The sequence below is a fragment of the Cygnus olor genome, chromosome 13, assembly GCF_009769625.2.
Source record: "Cygnus olor isolate bCygOlo1 chromosome 13, bCygOlo1.pri.v2, whole genome shotgun sequence".
NCBI classification, from domain to species: Eukaryota; Metazoa; Chordata; class Aves; order Anseriformes; family Anatidae; genus Cygnus; species Cygnus olor.
Genome location: NC_049181.1, coordinates 2385709 through 2404958, shown reverse-complemented (window position 1 = coordinate 2404958; position 19250 = coordinate 2385709). Strand labels below are relative to the sequence as shown.

Sequence of the window (19250 nt, the reverse complement as noted above, 5' to 3'; positions counted from 1 at the left end):
ACCTGTTTGTTAATGGAAAGCGGACAAAGGCTGCTTGATGGCTTGTATGACATCTTCGGACGTGGAGGTTTTGCAAAGAGAAGGTTGGTCTTGATCAGTGACTTTGGGGGCAACTCGCCAAAAATTGAATCTAGATCTAGAAAAGAGTCACAGTTTGAGAAGAGGAAATGTCTGTTTCTTTTGCAGTCGCATCTCGACTGCCATTTTATAGAATACATCTCAATTTGAGAGACATATTATTGATGTTATTTGTTAGAGAAATTTCAGTGCAGCATTGAGATGGATTTAAAAGCAGAATGGATTTAAAAGCTCCGGGGAAGTACAGAAGGAACTTGTCCGATAGCAGAGGAGCTGCTGCGAGTACTGAGTCTGTACTGATTGGGCTCGCCCTCCAACACACGTGGCTGTACTCTCACTCTTGGAAGTTCAGTTTCAAAATTGAACCTAAAATGACTGCTCCAAGGATTAGAAACAAAGAGCAAAATAGAACTTATCAATGGCCCTTTCTGTAGCGCATCTCTTCTGTCATCTCCTCTGTCATTTTTTCTTCACCATCGATTTTCCCGGTAATTCAACTGAGAGGGCCGTTTGGTTGGGTGTGGTTGCTTCAGAGTGGGGAAGGGGAGAAAACTGAGACAGGGAAATTTGGAATGGTTTCACCTTATTTACATTAATTTCTCTGCTTCCATGCTTCAAGTTGTATTTCCTAATTACATTATTTTCTGAACTATTAGAACGGTAATAAAAAGCAGGTTATTAACAAAGCTAAAGTGGAAAAAGGCCAAGTTTCTATAAAATTTCAGCATTGCTGCCAAAATAAATTCAATGGCTTCTTATTTGTGTTGTTTTGAGTCAGTTTACCCCCAAGGTAACTGCAGCCCAGGGGGAGAAGATGCTGGGATTTATATTGTATTGGGTAATTGTGAAATAAAATAAAATGGGGAAAGGAGGTGGCATTTTATACAGATTATTGTAGGAAATGGGTATGCAGAACGTGTTCTGTCTTACATGGTCCAAACCTATAGTTTTCACAGAGCTTTGCAACAGTTATTCTGGTCTCTGAGAATGTCGGGATTCTTCCTATTTCTAAGATATGTATATTTTTTTTTCATCAAGACTATAGGATGTTAGAGATTTAATGTATTACATGATTTTTTCCCTGTGGTTCCCTGCTGTGTGGTTAGCCCTTCAGAAGAATCTCTCTTGGCTGTGGGAGGTGAATTACTGCCTGTGTCTAAGAAGTCTGGTTCCTTCTTTGTGCTTCTATCTACTTCTTCCTTTGCTGCTTCGTCCAGGTTCTCATGGTCTGGGTCCCATTCATAAACCTCCTCATAATATCTGGGGAAAAAAAAAAAAAAAAGTAGACTGTAACTTAGCTCTTGGGCTCAGAAGAGTTATCTTATGGGTTTTTTTGGCCTTTAAGGTCCCTTCCAACCCAAGCCATTCTAGGATTCTATGATTCTGTTTGTTAACAGAACAGTGGGAAGGTCCTAGCAGACAGGCACGCAGCCTCAGATGGACGAAAAGCTATCTAATCTCTTCTGAAACTCTCACACATCTCTTTCTGTAAGATAACAGCGTATTTTAAGTCTTTTTTGGACCTGACCAAAGCTCATTAGCATTGTCTTGTCCTTCCATGTCTGCATCTCCTCCCTTTACTGGGGAAATATAATAATGCTGCTGTATGCAAATATAAATTGTTTACTTTCTATTGGAGTTAATTTACTGAAAGACTAGGCACAGCATGTGAACATACCCATTTTCTTTCTTTCCTGTTAGAAAAAGCAGGTTTTAATTTCCTAAGTGAAAACTTTGATCTATAAGCACTCCTAGCAAACAGAGTGAGGAAAGTTGTGCCCTGTTGTGACTTACTTTTCTGGGTTCTCCATCATATAGGTGCTCTTCTTCGGTCAACAAAATTCATTCCTGTGAGCAGACTTGAAACCAAGGGCTGTGCAACTGGCACATGCAGCATTATTGCATCATTACATGATAAAGCATTGAGTTTACGACATCACGTGTAACTTTTCTGGGTTTTAGGCAGCCGGGATAGTAGGAGAGCCAGGGAAGTGGAATGCAGCCCTGTGGCAGCAGCCGCATTGCTCTGCGGTGCAGTACCTGGAGTGCAGGCTTTGCTTGTTCTTATTGCACCCTTGTCTCAGAGGTGGGAAAACTTTAGGTTGAATGAGGTATTTGCGTTAGAGGTGATATATCGTTTTATGCTCTAGATGGGGCAGAAGACTGAAAAAATGAAAATTTGGTAATTTGATGGCATCATTTTGAAGTGGTTTTGAGTGTATATGTATCTAGTTAGCAAGACTGATACAGCAACGGTTATGACACTGTAATAGGTCTCTTGTTGCTGGGTGGTTTTTAAAGTTCTTAAAAAAAAATAAAATAAAATGACAATTCTCTTTGATGGCAGCATTGTGACTCATTGAATGAAAGGAGTAGGGAGCAGCTAGATGCACCCAAAACCTCCCAGCTCCCTCCTGCCCCTTCCTCCCACCCCCAGCTTGCCACCCAAGTGTTCAAGCATCACCTTCAGACAGGCTAAGCCCAACTGATGCAGGTCAGACACAAACAATGCACATATCTGTGTACTTAGTGGCAGCCTTTCTTTTAATGTCAGACCTCCTAAATCAGGTGTTCATATCTGGCCTCTGATATAGCTGCAAACATTTCTCTTTAGACATAATTTATTGCAAGAGGTGATTATATTCGGAAAACACAAACGGTAAGGGAAGAAATATTTAAAGGATAATCCTTGAAACCTTGGACCCCGTCACTGCATCACAGAGCAGATTAGCTCATTTATTTTTATTGTACAGTGCAATGAGCAATATTCGTACTGAAAAGCAAACGAGATTTGGAGACTGACTCCTTCTGAATAACTGTAAATTTTATTAACAACATAGATTTAAATAATGGTTTTGCCTGTAGTTTTTATCCTGTTTGTGTCCCTCTCTGCTTGCCCAAAGCTGTAAATCCTTCCTTCATTTGATCGCTTGTTCAGAATTGATTAAAACTCATTACTGTTGCTTTCCCGTGTAGACTGAATTTTCCGGATCACCCTCTTCATTTTGCTCCTCGGACAACTCATGCCCTGTCCTGCTCAGGTGGCGGGATGCTTTGGGAGGAGCGTCTCCCTCAGCTGCAACGTGTGGAGCACAAAATGTAGGCTGGGGAAGCAGCTGTGAGGACTGCTGGGGCCAGGGACCTGACCAAGCATCGGGGCTCCTCCAGAGCTGCCTGCCCTCCGGTTTGGCCACATGCATAGCCCCGCAGCAGCCTGGCACGCTTCCTTATCCACAGGTAGCCAGCAGGTTACAAATGCGAAAACAGTCACTGGTGGTAGTTGCTGAGGCATTCATTGATACATACAGTTGTTGTTTTGGGAAGGGAAAAGGGTTACTCTGTCCCTGGGAAAGTCTCTCGTTATTACAAGTTGGTATTTGTATTGGAGGTGGGAAGTCAGTGCGCAAATGCACGTGAGCCCATCAGCATCTCAACCTTTTGGACAGTATTTAGCTACTTAAGATACTAGAATTAATAACTAGTTTGTAGGAAGTTTTTGGTAACATCTACTTAATTATTTATTTAAAGTTTTTGGTAATAACTACTTATATTTACTTACTGAAGTTCCTTTCTTAAAGGCTACACAAGACTGTGAGGTTCACAGAGCTCATGGGAGCTAAAGGGTCTCCCTCCTTCAAAGCATTGCTTCTGCTTTAGGTTCACCCTCCATAAATCTACATTCCCAAAGGGAAACGTTCAGATGTCTCCTTCTTTAGGTGGGTGTCTCCCTGCAACAAATTTTGCACTTGACTGGGGAGACTCTGCTTTTGAACAGCTATTTGCTGCTTTCCTGGTTTCTTGTTTATGAGGAAACCATAAAAACGCATTCTGCACTTAAAGCCATTCTGGTAACGCTTTAAATTCTATGCTTAAGGATTCATTTAATTAAAGATTGACTATGGCATAAACTGTAGGTTAATTAAATACCAATCAATTCATGTATAAAATAAATATAAAAGGGCTTTGACTCAGAACGTAAAATGAGTCTCCAAGAAGAGATACCCCTCTTCCATGCTGTGCAGCTGAAGAATGACTTCCCACTGTATCTGCCTGTCAAAATGCTGAAGTACCTGTGTAAAAGCTCTGTTGGTGGAAACAAGGCTCTGATTTGATGTGGTTAGAAGAGATTCACGGAACCTTTTCCATTGACCACTGGGATTTCAATCAGGTCATCACCATTACTTTGTTATGGTATAATTGCACAAAACTCTAATTTAGGAAGGAGTAACTCTGAAGTGCTGTAGTTAATTTTTTCCAAATATTTTTTGACAAGGTCCCTAATCAAATCTTGTAGAATCAGTACCATGAGGGACATTAAATGAAGCCAGCTTGTCCAAAACTAATGGAAAGAGATGGCTTCTCATGAAACAAGTAGTTAAACTGCAGGAGGCTTTATCGTAGGGTGTTGTGTATGCTGAAATTTAGGAGGGCTCCGGGGAGGAGAGGAGTTTTGGAGGGTCTGGAAGAGGAGCCCTAGGTGGGAGAAGCCCTGTGTGATTGTCCCAGCGCTGTGTTCCTCCCCGGGCCCCTGAGGATGTTCCAGGGCTTGGGTTGGACATTCTTACGTTTAGGCTAATAAAAATGGAGTCTAAATACATTGGTTTATTCAGGAAGAAAATTATTACTATAATTTCAAAATATTTTTAAGTACATGGTTCCATTAAAAGCACCATTGTTCTTTTATTTCCCGTAAGCACCCTTATATCAACGCTTTCCCCAGTGAGAGGTGTCCATCTCCTCCTTTCAAAAGCTCTCTTACGTTGCTACAGCGCTGTCCCTCCCAGGAGCTCGAGGCACCTGGTCCGCGTGACAGGACTTATTAGAAGTATTTCTCCAGTTTTGCAGAAGGAGAAACGGGAGCTAAAACCAATCTCAACTCTTGTATTTGCTCCCTCCTCCTCCTCTTTCATTCTGTCTTTATGCCCTGGCTCCGAGCTGGCTGAGGACCGGAGCGAGGTGCCTTGTGATCCCTGGGTCGGAGCCAGCCAAGCTGAAAGCCTGCGGAGGTGAAGTCCTCCGAGCCCGATGCCACCCCGTTGCTTCCTGCTGGTATCGTGCCTGCCACATGCATACAAGGTACGAGTTGCAAAACTGAAGTTGCAAGTTAATTGTTCTTGCTGCTGAAAGGCCTAGGTTAGTTGCTGTCATTACACTAATTTTTATACTGTCTGAGTGACCTTCATATCATATTAACGATTTTATATTATGTTAGCAAATTGCTCAGTGAGAGCTGCTAGTCTGATTGCATTCTGAAGGTCATTAATATGATATGAAAATCTTATTGTATTCTCTGCTTTCATATTTTATTAGTGATATGGAAAGCAATAAGGCGGCTGATTTTTGCTGGGAGGTTCCCCGGGGAAACGGGCTCTACAGCAGTGGTGTCCCACATTGGCTCCTAATCCAATCTCAACGGGAAGTTCAATTTCCTCATCATTAATTATTTAGCTGTATTTAACTGCTGTAAATTCTCAGATTAATTTTTTTAACTGTTGAGCTTGATGACCTCTAAAGACATTGGCATTAAGCAGTGCAATATGAAATATAGTTGCTTAATGCAAATAAAAGCTAACTCTTCCACGAGGATTTGTGTGAAGGCATAATAACGGCAAATTTAATTTTTCCGCTATAACAGTGAAGGCTTATTGTATTACCACCTTTGGTGCAGTTCAGTATCACAAAATGAAGGATGAAGGCAATCGCGGCTGTGCCGTTCCCTGAAGGTGAACCAGGCCAGGACTGGGGTGGGCGCAGGATGCTGGAGCTGTCCCATGGGTGTGCTGCTGGCCACCAGGCAGATTTTGCCTTCCGTGAACTTCCCGGTGCATTCGACTGCCGATCGACTGTGCTGGTACAGGGGAGAGTTAACATAAGTCAGGGCCCAGTTTGGGTTCCTAAAAAATTTTATTTCTCAACTAATGTAGGGCAATAAAGTCCTAATGAGTGTGTAGCGATAGGTTAAAATGTCATCAGTCACCTAAAGCAGCCAAATGTGAAGGCAATAACCTTTGGGCAATTTTTGTCTATTTAAATACGATGGAGCTTTAATCTTGAAGAAAGTTAGAAACAATGGAGACTTAATAGAAAGGAAAGGTCATCACTTGCGAAGACAAATGATTTTCTGAGTTAACAACGCACTATATTAAAATGACTTCAGCCGAAAGGATGACTTTGTTATTAAGCAGCAACAGTTATGTGCTTTATGCCTTAACAGCCTCGTGGCCCCTTAACTCACCCTTAAAATGACACACAACAGTGATTTATCGGATGTTACCAACAGCGATATTGAGTTAAAGGTAGCACTTGCCCTCCTGCGCAGACACCTTCCCCTCCTGGACACGCTGCTGGAGGAGCGTTCGTGTCGCTGTTCTCATCCCTGTAAGACGCAGCAGCAGCGTTTGTCAGAGAACAGGGAAGGATTTGTAAAGTTTCCTTACCGAGAAAAAGGCACCATAGAACCAAGTTTTCATTTTCTGCTCCCCGTGCAAAGTTAAGAATTAAAAGCTGATAAAAAAGCAAGCCCATTGCTTTCTGTGTCTCTCCACCCACGCTCTCCAGGCCACGGAGGCTCAGCAGGCGAGGTGTGTTTCGGGTGCCAAGCCTCCACCTACAAGGCCAGATTTTTTTTTTGACCCTCCTGATCATTTTCTTCCAAAACCATATTGCTGGTATGTCTCAGAGCCAGGACACAGGTAAGATTTTATTTAAGTGTTAAGTGCTTTGATGACGTGTGTATGAGTTGAATCAGGCTTATGGTGTCCAAATGCTGATTTTTTTTTTCTAACAAGATTGTTCCACCTAGTCCATTTTAATGATTGGTTTCCCCTTTTTTCCCTGCCACGGTATGAGGCCGCTTTGCATTCATTGGCTTCAGTGACATGACGGCTGCAGCACAGGTGAGATGTAACACCTCAGGTGCTGGGGATGCACTTCCAAAACTAATTTATAATTATTTTGTTTGGTAGGAAGCGCTTGCAGGAGAGTTAGTGGAGCTTCCTGAAGCCTGGGGAAAATCCCATTGGGTTTCTCCAGGGCTCTGCGCAGCTCGGGGGCACAGCAAACAAAATGCATTATAAGCTCGCTGGATTTCTGTGCTGAGGAATGTGGCCTGAATTTATAGCAAGTGGTACTGTGCGGTGGCCACTGGCCTGCCTGAAGTATTGAAAAGCAAAATCTAAACCAAACTGTGGGGCTCGATGAAAGTCTGAGCAAGCAGTGAGTTATAAAGCTCTAAATCTGACCTAAATAACGTTGCGTACAGCTGATGCGGAGCTTGTGTGTCGTCCGCACATCCGCAGCGAACAGATTTAACAAGCGTTATTATCGTGATTATTATTTTATTGTTGCAGTGCTGGCGGCCGTGCTGCAGGTGGCGATGCTGCACCGGGGCTGTGCAGCCCCGGCTCGGTACCATCAAGGCTGCTGTGGGACATGAGCAAAGTTCTCTGGCCTCTGTGGGACATGAGCACGTCCTCCAGCCTCTCTTGGACATGAGCAAGTCCTCCAGCCTCTACGCAGGAGAGGGGACCACATCTGGCATGGCACTGGTTAACGTTGTCGGAGACAACGGCCTGAAAGTACCGAAGGTAAGGCCCTGTGGACTAAGCTATATTTCATCGCAACCGGAGCCCTTTAACCAGCAAACTTGTTCTGGGAAAGTTTCCAATTCAGACAATCTCTTGCGTTGCGGGGTGTGGGATCTCTCATGCTAGGAGCATCAAAGGAGTCTCGGGAGATGTTTGAAAAGAGGACGGGAGCCTGGGAGGGAGACTTCAAAATCCTGGCAAGTGTGCAAATAAAATACACTTCGGTCTTAAATTAATGTAAAATATTATGAAACTGTCTCTCAGAGATTATTCCCAATGTGGAGTTAAAATACAAACATGCAAACAAAAAGAAAAAAGCTGGCTGGTGTCCACAAAGAACAAGTGGTCTGGTTCCTAACCTCTGAATGATGACAGTTCTCCAAAAATCACCTCTTTGGGAAGATTCCACTTCACAGGTTTTTATCTGTTTTGTCAGTTTAAAAAAAAAAAAAAAGGAAAAAAAGGCACTGCTTTGAAGTATCACAGGTATCTGAGAAAAACAAGAACTTGTCCTTTGACCTAGAGGGGCTTTGTTTAAAAAGTTTGTTTTTCCTTCCAGAAATTGGACACGTGTATGTTGCCAAGAATGGTCAGCTGGAGATAAATCACGCCTGAAAGATGCTCAAAAACCTGTTTTGGAGGACCTTGGGTATGCTTGGCCCATTCTGCAGAAGGTGAGCATCTGCAGGAGGGCTTTCCTCTTGCTGGCACAAATCAGCGTCCCTGGCTCTGATGCTGGAGGTGATGCTTCCCCTGGTAACAGCCATGCCAGCTCTGCCCAGGCTTCCTCTGCTCTCCAGACCCACTCTGCTTTTTTGGCTGTTGCTGCTCCACACTCGTGAGTAGCAAAACTGAACCCTAAAAGCCAGCTCTCCCCGTCCAGGTTGGAGTGCAAAGTTGGGCTGTGTCTGTCAGGGAGCAAATAAAAAAGATAAAGCAAGAGGACAAAAACAGACAGACCTGAGCAGAAAAGACATTAAAAGATAATAATAATATTATTAATGACAAAATTTAATTAATTGGCTTCTACTGAATTTTATAAGCACCATAAAATTGCCATAGCAGCCTAATTGCCTTGCCTGCCTTGCCAACAGCCAGTGAGAACACAAAGTGCTGTAATCCCCTTTATTTCGGCGTGGGAGGCAGCGATGAAGGGAGGTGCGCTGAGGTGCCGGGGGCTGCGCGGGCAGCTGCTGCCGACCCAGCTGCAGGTGGCACAGAGGTGGCCCGCAGCTGCCTGTCCGGCTGCCCCCAGTTGATTTCCAGTGTGCTGTAATTCTGGAAGAAATGTGGAGAAGTTGTGGTTTTACTGCAGCTGCTTTCACGTTCTCCTTCAAACCCTCCAACCTCGTATTGCCTTCCTGAAACAATTTCTTCTTAACGTAACGGCAGCACAGATTTTTTTGCACTTGCTTACTCTTCATAATAACCACACACTTACACTCCTCAGTGACTCGGGATGCAGAGATAACAGTTCCCAAAACTGCAGGAGCATCTGTTCCTCTCTGCTGCTTGAATTCCTTCGGAAGAGCACCAAACAGGGAGGTGCTCGGTGACGGCGGGGTTCAGGTGGAGCTGCCTGCTGCGGGCTCTGCGTGGCCAAGCCCTGTGCCGCTCTTCAGGCGGCGCCACAGTCTCGCCTGAAGCAGTTCTTGAAGGAGCTGGTGCTTTTAATGTTTTATCATTATCATCCAGCACGGAAAATAAGCAGCAGGACTGCTAGTATAAGACTGGAAGGTATCCACCAGCTGTGCTCAGCAGTGAAAATTTTATCAGTGATTTTCTTTTCTTTCCTTTTCTTTTCTTTTTTTTTTTTCTCCTTTTTTTTTTTCCTGTTGTATCTCTGGCAAAACAGTTCTGAAGCCCTTTGTTAAGGGAGACAGGACATTTAGGAACGCTCCAAACGTTTAAAGGCATCAACAACCAGAGTGACCCATCACTGCCCTGTGCAGCTGCAGCCCGTAATCACCTTCCTCATGGATGGAAACCCTTTGCTCCAGCCACCTACAATGTGTTTCTTACTTTGTGATTGCTAATGTGCACAAAACGATTGGGAAAAGTGGTTTTACTGACTGTAGGGAAAGATGAACTGTTTCTCCTGTGCTGTTTTTGGCAGTGATACCACACACTTGCCATCGGTTCTGTAATGAGCCATTTGGATTTGTCCCTGTGAAGCCCTCTCATTGAGGGATGGGAAAAGGGCTGCCACTGTGTGCTGGCTCTGTTTTCAGGAGTTAGTCCTTTCTTTCCTAAAAATGGTAGTCAAGTGAGATGACATCATCATTTGCCATAATCTTATTAACATTTCATCTCATCCCATAATTTCTGAAGACAAAAACAAATTGCCGTTTCGGGCAATACGGGTTCTGTATGGTACAGCAAAAATTCTTCAGCTATTATTGCATGGAGTTTTGCTGCTGACTTATCTGTCTTTAAGTATTCATACTTCTTCCATTCATAACAAACATGTTCTTTCAGTGTACATCTTTGGCAGGAAGATGATGAGGACCAACTAAAAGCATCTAAACATAACCAAAAAAAGGTGAAAAATACACCGTGTGAGCAAACCCAATGCTCTTCCTGCTTCATTAGAATTTAATGAAGAAATGCTCAGTGCCCAACAAGGCAATCCTAATTCATTATGTCTTTTGAATTCTCATTAAGCATATGTATGGTGACTTCCCGAAAACAGCTCACTTAAAGCTCTGTTGTCCATTACGCTGGCTGATAGCTCTGTTGTCCATTGCTCTTAAATGCTGATAATAAGAGAAAGCCGTGCAAGTTTTACTTCTGTAATTAATTTTCACTGTTTAGTTCCTGGCTAATTTCCAGCGTTGCTCTGGTGGTGGCTGAATCAGAATCTGTGCACGGGAGAGGTTAGGGCTGCTCTGGCGATGCTCTGAGAAGAGGATGGGCCCCACGCCTGCACAAGGTTTCCTCTCCCCAGCCCAAGGAATCACCTTGGACCGAGTGAGCTCTGACACTTCGTTATATGGGGAAAAGCTCATTATGCATGTAAGTGGTGTAAACTGAAGGAACAGTTTGGGCCCAGTATCTGGATGCTTATAGGCGATGTCTGGTGCTGTCCGGGAGGTATAATGCTTTGCGTAGCTTTCCACCACTCTCGGGTGAACACTTCTAAAGGAGGCATGTGCCAGAAAACATGATATTACTAAATGTTTCTGACTTATTATTTAGCTTCAGGCAATGTTTAAAAGCTGCTTAATCACTCACAGCTATATTTTAGTTGTATTATTGTAAGTGGCAAAGGAGATACTCATTCCTATATTTCTTCGCAGTTATTAACGCTCTCATTTTTTACCTTTATTACTCAAAGTGGTTAATAGCTCTGAAACAAGGAATCTTTAGGGGTGTCACAGTCGAGAAAGGCTGGTTCTGTTACAGCTGCTTTCCGGAGATCTTTTTTCCCCTGCTCCTTGCAGTCTGGCTCTGTCAGCATGCGAGGAACCTGTTACAAGCCTTTTGCCCGTAGGCTGCTGTGTGGTGGACGCCAGCCCCAGCCACATCCCCAGTGCTGCTCTGTCGGTGACTCCACGTCGCAGGGACATGAGCACTCTTGGCCTGACCTTCCCAAGCACACGTGCCTGCCAGCCGCCCCCTGCTTTGCTTAGCACAGGTGAGACAGCGCTTGATAGCATCCTGATGTCTTGGCAAAACTCTGCCCCAAAGGGTTTCCCGGTTCGGGAGAGGGGCAGGTGGTGGGGACTGGAGGGTCAAGGGACGTTTTATAATAGTCACTAAAATTAAATCCATACTCAACATTATTTATCACAGAAAAGCCTTTTGGGTGTCTGAAGAGATCTCTTTTCAGGTTCCTCACAAATTTTCTCAGCAGATTTCTTCCTGATAATCTCGTGTTTCCTAATTCCCTTAGGAAGATGATGCCAGCCCCCAGAAGCTCTGACTGTATCCTTTACAAGCTAACTTGAAGTCAGTTAATATTTTCGCAGTGGTGATAGCTGTCGAAACAAAGTGCTCTTTGGTGCATGTAAAGTAATCTGCGTATCCAATCTGAAATCTGTGTGAGTAATTAGAAAGTTGATCCAAAGCTGAAGTTAATGGGTGTCTCTCGATCAGCCTCAGGGGCTCTCCCCCCTCTCCCCACCACGATGGCACCACAGGGGAGAGCCCCCCGGGGTGGCGGAGCCGTGTGCCCGCGCGGTGGCCGGCACTGCCCGGGTGTCACCCTCAGCTTAATGCACTTTGCTGCTCCAAACCGCATCTGCTTTCCCAAGACGTGCGTATTTTCTCAGGTTTTTATTGCTTCATACTGGATTTTATTTTCCTTATAGAGGTGAAAATAAATGTAGTAAATCTCTCTATAAAAGTGGAGCGTATTTGTTGGTGTCTTTTAACCTATTGGCTGCTCTAGAAATGCCCTTAACGCACATTCTTGCTCCCTGATGCCTCTGCACAGTTAAGCATTAGAAATTACTCATTATTTGTGTCATTCCAGTGACAAATCTCCGCTATAATGAGTTTTTATCCTTTTAAAACAAAATAGCTTTTATTAATTCCCTGAATTAATAATCGAAGGCTTGACTTTCAAGGGGGGGGAGGTGTTTGTTGTGATTAACAGCATGCATTCACTGTGCTTCACCTAACTTTGCTAAATCTTAGCCATGGTGTGGGGTCAGTTTCACTGTTATTAATAGTAATGATAATTATATCTTTTGGAAGCTGTCAGAAAAGTATCTTTTGTACAAGTCAGAGCAGTGTAAACAGACTGTACAGGCAGGCACTACCCTTTCCATCAATAGGTAAACAATCTTTGTTAAGCTCATCTTGATAGTCTTATTTTGTTGCCACATTTTAATTACTCATCCTGTCTGTTTATATTCCGTTGCGTTTTGCTGAAGATACAAGCTTTAAAAATCATTGGTATTTAGGAAAATCCAAAGCTGGGGTGATGCATGCTCAGGTGCTAATTTATTTACATCAATTAATTTCAGGCCCCTGATGTAAACCAATTAGTATTCAACACTTAATGGAGTCATTATCTGTCAGATTAGCTTTTAGAAATGCTTGTCACTGCTACAGGACCAGGCAGCAGAACTTTGCTAATAAAACTAGCAGAATTAATGGAGTGAACAGCATAGATAATGACTTAATGTGGAACATACAGTATAGAAAAGAGACTGAACAACTGTCTTCAAGAAATGAAGATATCATTGAGCTAGCTACTTTATTCCAAAAATGAGCTTAGGCAGTGCTCTTCAGAAACATCAAAGGTGTCTAGCTAAGCCTTTGCAAAGTTATGTTTCTTAATAAATAATTTTCAACCTTTGTGCCCTCACAAACGCACAATCTGCCTCTGGAGCTCGATGTGGCATGCAGATAAGTGCTTCAGTGGCACCACCCCCCCGTAACTGGAAGCTGTTACTCTCAAAGCACGGAGTCCCTGGCAGGGACAACATCCACGTTACTGAGCGGCTTCCGTGGTGTCACCTCGCAGCAGCGTGGGTGCCACCTCTCTGGGCGAGACCTGCTTTGTGCAACGCACTTATTGCCCAGGCTCAGGGCTGTGGAACGCTGCAGAATAAATGATATTTGAGAAGGCCATCCAGGAGATTAAATTCTATAGGGAAGCAAGACTGACATCGGACCCGCAGTAATCTGGCGAGATCTGCAAGGAGCAATAAACCTCCAAAAACCTTTGCTACGGCTATGTAGGTTTTCAGAAGCTTTCCTCATGGGCGGAAGATGACTGTATTTGTGTGTCGTCTTGTTCTCCTAAGCTGTTACCTCTTTTGTGTTTCACTGAGGAAACCTTTGCAAATCCTTTCTTTGTGGTTTTTAGACAGTCTGGTTATTCCCACACGTCAGTGACAGAAAGCAACGTGCTCCGTGTCAGGCGTGGTCCTCGCTCGGGGGACAATCACACAACTGGATTCCAATACAAGCTTTTGGAGAAGAATACAAGTGCTGTTGAAAATTATACATAGTGTATTTGCGTAGTAATTTCCATGACTTATACTTTACCAGGAACCATGGCACGTACTGGTACGTGAGCTCATGATAAGGGTGACCTCGCTGGCTGAGGGGACAGTCCTACAGTCCTACACCTTTGCTTTCATATATTCTCCTTTCGGAGATACAGATTGGTGTGGGGACCCTGTGGCCAGTTTCTTGTCTTTGGGAGGCAAATCTTCTATAACTGAGCTCCATCGTTTCACTTCCAAGGAGGCTTTTGACTGGTAAGAAATTCTGAAGTCATTTCATTTAATTAATCTCTTGTTTAACAATGATGAAACTCAGGGAAAGTGAAAGGCAATGAATGTGAAAGCATCACAAGGCATTTTTTGAAGCTAACACATAATTATGTATGTTCCATGTAACGCGTGGAACTCCTTGCCCGAAGAGGTCAGCAGGGTTTAGGCTGTGGGAGAAGTCAAAGAAAGACTGGGCATAGATTTGAGTCATGAATATGTTCCTAATTGCATGGGGAATTCCTTTAGAGCAGAGATATTTATGGTTGCGTTTGAAGAAAAGTCGCTTATAACTGACTATGTAAGTCGAGGTGACAACGTATGTATTCCCTGGTGCCTTTGCTTTCAGATGTTTGCTTGTCACAGTACCGAAGTTTGAATTCCACCATACAATAAGAAGGAATAAAGATATTACTGTGTTATTTACTTTTCTTAGTATAGCTTATAGTCTCTTGCCAGTTTTCTTCCTGTGCTGCTCACTTGAGCCTGAATGATCTCTTGTTCTTGTCAAGCAACCAGATTAGTTTTTATAGTTTTAGGTTATGCACCATTTAGGTAACACTATGGGATAGCTGTCTTCGACCTTGGAGATGATGCCACGTCAGATATTTTTTAAGTCTCCCTCCTTGAAGAAACTGCACCTTATACATGTAGCCTATCACTGTATGGATGTTGTAGGTGAGCACTGATGGCCATATGTAAGTAATTAACTGCTGACTATATTTTTTTTCAGCATTGGCCCTCCTGGTTCTCAATACTGATTTTACACACATACACAGAGGGACTCAGTTTATGGGGCAAAATCAACATGTACGTTTGGTTTTCCTCATGGCACATGGTTGGTGAGGAATAGGTGACTGTGCAGCTCCCCCTCCAGAAGAATTGCCTTGCTTCAGCTCTGCTGCTCAAGAAACTTGCTCTCCTACAGACCCTAACATTTCCTTCCAGGAGTGTCCTTGGGAAAAGAGAGACGTTTTTTTTTTTCCCCTCTATCTTTTGGTGATGTTAAACTTTCCCTAATTTTCAATATTTAAAAACAAACAAAACAACAACAAAAGCACTTGGTGAAAGATGGATATAAGGTAGCCTTTCCCTATCACATCCATCCCCCACGAAGCCATGAACAGTTGCTATATGAGCACCCATGTGACAGCGGTTTCAGAAATATCGGTGACAGAGAATATTTGCAGATTTATGTTTTCGGTAATTGCAACAGAAAATCCTTGGCTGTGTGACTTTCTCTTTCAGCTGCTTATCTACATGATCCCTGGAGTGGGAGAGCTTGGACCACAAGGAGCGAGGTGTGTTGGCAGCCAGCCTCCAGGAGGTACCAATGGCAAAAGAGGGAAGTCCTGGGCATTTTGGTAAATAGGGCAGGAGTTTTGGGGGTGGAGGGCTGAAAGCCAGAGAATCTGTATTGCTTTTGTGGGCAAGATAGAGGCATGAGAAACAAGCTGATTTCATGGACTTTGGGCTCAGCTGAACTCCATTTTAATATCTGTAAAGAAATTTAAACCCAGATTAACCTCAACTAGACTCAGATTTCATTGTGAACATTTTTTACAGCTGTTCAGAGTTTTCTGGTGTTCCAAAGAACAATTAATTCTGGTATTAATAATTTGTTTCTTCAAAGAGTATATCCATATGGCTATCAAGACAGTTTATATTTCCATAATTGAAATCATATATGACTGCTGCAGGATCCGTGAAAGGGTTTTGGAGATTTTGTTTTGTGTATTTTTTTTTCCTACTACATTACTTAGCCTTTATTTGTCAGTCTAAGTAGTTGCTGGTCATACTTCAAAACTGGTGATACGACCCTGCTGCTGTGCTTCGTGAATGCACAATACGAGATGTCGCGATTCAGATCCTGCTTTGTGGTCCTACCTGCTGGAGATGCCTCCTTTGAAAGGAAAGGAAATTGCTTTTGGATAACATCGCTATCCCGTCATAGCTGGTATTGGCTGGTGCAGATACGTGTTTACATTTTGCTTTGAAAATGTAAACACTAATTAAGCATTAATGTTAATGGGTCCTGGTTCTGGCAGGCTGGAGGCAGGGCTCTGCTTCTGGCTCTGCTCAGGCTGCAGTCCATGTCACCCCACTCGCTATCTGTGTTTCCTGGCACAAAATAAGGATAATTATTTCTCCTTTTCCAAAGAGGGAGGGAAGGGACGTCGGGGAGGGTCGTGTAAGGACAAAATATTGTGTTGTTGTGAATAAAACTGAAACACCAGCCCTGTGAAAGAGGTGGGAGCGGTCTGTTGTCCCCAGGTTCCTGAGCAGAGGGGCCGGGATGCAAGCCCCGAGCCCCTGGAGTGAGGCAGCGCTCAGAGAGAAAAAATCCTTCACCTTTCCTGCTCTCGCTTCCTGCACCCAAACTCAGCTTTCCTATGCAGTTTATTGTGAAAAACTCTATAGAAGGCCATAGCGTGAGTGTAAGAGGCATTGAGCAGTTTTTGGCGTAGTGGAAGGAAACCAGCATCCAGTCCTGCTGCAGCGTAGCCAGTCCAGATTTCAGTTTTAATTTTCTCTATAAAAGACTTCGTTATCTGTGCTCCTAATGTGTTCCCTTTCCATGTAGCACCGCGGAGTGAAATGGTCACCGTGGTGCCGCCGCTGTTGTCTGGTCCTGGCATGGTTTTAGCCATGGCCAATTCAGGTCTTTGCTGGCAGATTTTACATTTTCCTTTGGATGGCTTCGGCACGCCTGCGAGAAGCAAACAGCAGCTATTCTAATTAGGCGAGCGTAATTTCTCACAAACGGGTCCTTTCCCTTTGTGAGCCCATAGATCTTCAAAAAAGCGTAAAAGAGCACTGACTGTCGCCTCCTTTCAGCCCTTCCACTGATGAGGAGTGTTGCTACACCTAATAAATTAAAGGACACAAAGTTAATGAATTTTTCATTTGAACTCACAGCTAGGTATGGATTAGCGAGGCTGACGTTACTGAAGAGCTCAGAATTAGGAAGGGTCTTACAGGGACATTTTCCTCCTTACTGAAATCTTTTCATTCACCTTTTCAAGCATTATCTTGCTCTGTAGAAAGAGCTCTTTTCACAACATATAGCCTGTGGGGTCTGCTTTCTGTCCGCAGCATAAATGTGATCATTCATTTTGTTTGTCTAATGGATAAAAATAAAGGGCAACGTGAATGACATTCAGACAGCCCCTCTACTGAAAGAGAAGGGATTCAGATGATCTGGAGCAGTACTCTGGAACAGACCTTCATTAAGCATAAATGGTCCCAGTTCCTGTAAGTTCCAGTTTACACCATTTACACCAGCTGAATGTCTACTCTCCTCCCCCTTGAGGAGTGATGTGAGCTGCAGAAGGCTTGGGCTTAGAAATAAAACTACAATCAATTTATTTTTTTAAAAAAAATAGTTAATGTCCAAGCGCCTGTACTATTTAGAATTATTTTCCTCAATTTCAAAGGACTGTGGTTGTTTTCCATGCGCAAACTGAGTTCTGACTGAAGCTTCTGCTTCCCAAAGTGGCTTCAGTGGGAACCAGCACATGCTGCTTCCCTACGAACAGCTGCATTCCGAACCATTTTGCATTCCTATTTTTGGGGTACAAATTATGTCCTTTGGTTTTAATACTTGTTTGCCTTTTGATTTCCTGTAATAGTTTCATTAAAAGGGTGAATCAAAACAAAACAAAGCAACCCCACCCCCTCCAAAACAAAAAACGAAAACCAACCAAAAAACCACCCTGGTAATTTCCCCAGGCTCCTGCAGAGCCCCTGCTGCCCACAACATGTGATTTTGCAGCCAGGGTAGCCCAGCCATCTGGGGAAAAAGGGAAAAGTCAGGATGGGGAAAGAGCAGGGAGGGCAGCAGGATGGAGGTGATGGGGACGACTGCCTGCAGCAATTTGGTTATGGAAACTCTTCCCAGAGATCTGTTGCTTGGTCTGGGAGAGGGTTTGGGACTCTCTAGATGATATTGGACAACGTTCTTAAATACAAAAACAAACAAACAGCGACAAAAATAATCAACAAAAAAAAATGCCAATTTCCGATCTTTTAGCAAGTTAAAAAACAAAAACCCCATAGATGGTGATGAACATTAATTGGTTCTTCGGATTTGACTACACTTGCATCTATCAAGTGGGAGCATTTTGAAGACTTTGGGGATGGAGGAAGGTAGATCTAGAGAGAAGTATTTCTCTGAAGATTTATTTTAATTAAATTCCTCTGTGATACACTATATGGTCTGATAATATAACTAGCTTTAGTGGCAAGGGAGAAAGTTCCCTCATCATGGCAGACATGATGCCAAGGGGAATGCATTTCCTGCAGGCTGCTAGAGAAACACAGACATTGTGTTTAAATAGTTGTGCTATTTTACCAATGCTGAAAAGTATTTGCCATTGAGCACCTTCTCCAAAACTTCATCTGGACACAGTAGAAAATGTTTTTTCCCATTTTTTAAGGCTTCTGTCCTTTTAATCATAAAGTTAAAGTATAAACCAGCATTACTAGAATGGAGGAAAAAGCTGTACATGGGACAGAGGAGACAGATAAAGCCAAGGTTTGCCGTGTGCTTATCCTCTCTAAGGGCTGGGGAACTCGTGTTTCAGACAGGAACTCGCTTTCACTCTCCGGCTTGTAATGCCCCTCGTGGCGTTACACAAATAAGAGCCTGAGGGCTTAAAAGGTGCAATCCCCAACCGTCTCTCTGCTTCCCATGGTCCCAGAGCAGAACTCCGGTAATTTGTACTAGAAACCTTCAAGTTCCCAAATTTGGGTGCAGAAATTAAATTAGGCAAGGATTAAAAAAAAAATAATCTAATTGTGAATTATGTATCAGAGATCAAGATTTCTGTGCTTGTAGATGTGGTTACCTTTTCATTTTAGCTTTTTTTTTTTTTTCCTGATGTGAGAAGAAAGTTATTGAGATCTGTTGATAGGCATCAGCACATCAGCATGGGCTGGGAGTGATATTCCAATGTGTGCTTCTCTTGTTAAAATATTTTCCAAGTGCTGCTGGTTTCCTCTTTTCCAAAGATGACTGCTCTTGCTGAGCATCCCTGTGGGTTTTTTTCAGATTTATTTTTTTTTTAATGAATATAACTTTGTGGATCAGACAGAATTTCAGTGTATACATTTGTGTTATGGCACTCACTAATCTGTCTAGGCTGATTTGCAACTCAAATACTAAGAAAATATAATTATGAATGTACTTTCTAATGGAACCAAAACAGATTTCAGAGGGTATATTCACAGACAGCCAACAGTTTTGCATCGTAAATGTGCTGTGTTTCTTCTTCTTTTCTCTATTCATTATTACACTTGCAAACAATTCATTATTGATAATTAATATTAATTTCATACACTTAATTGACAGTAT

The 19250-nt window shown here is 43.1% G+C and overlaps 1 long non-coding RNA gene across 4 annotated transcripts; it reads left to right on the top strand.

The window, feature by feature from the left end:
- The first annotated feature begins 2076 nt into the window (after nucleotides 1-2076).
- LOC121077179 lies at nucleotides 2077-16770 on the top strand. 4 transcript variants are annotated; one of them, XR_005823933.1, is made up of 10 exons: nucleotides 2105-2189; nucleotides 3055-5154; nucleotides 5389-6974; nucleotides 7428-7664; nucleotides 8224-8338; nucleotides 10479-10679; nucleotides 11158-11301; nucleotides 11560-11591; nucleotides 13671-13882; nucleotides 15143-16770. It is a non-coding gene; the product is annotated as an uncharacterized LOC121077179 (long non-coding RNA). The 4 variants fall into 4 exon arrangements; XR_005823934.1 differs by lacking the exon at nucleotides 10479-10679 and having other exon boundaries at nucleotides 2077-2164; XR_005823935.1 differs by lacking the exon at nucleotides 10479-10679 and having other exon boundaries at nucleotides 6928-6974.
- The last annotated feature ends 2480 nt before the right edge of the window (nucleotides 16771-19250 follow it).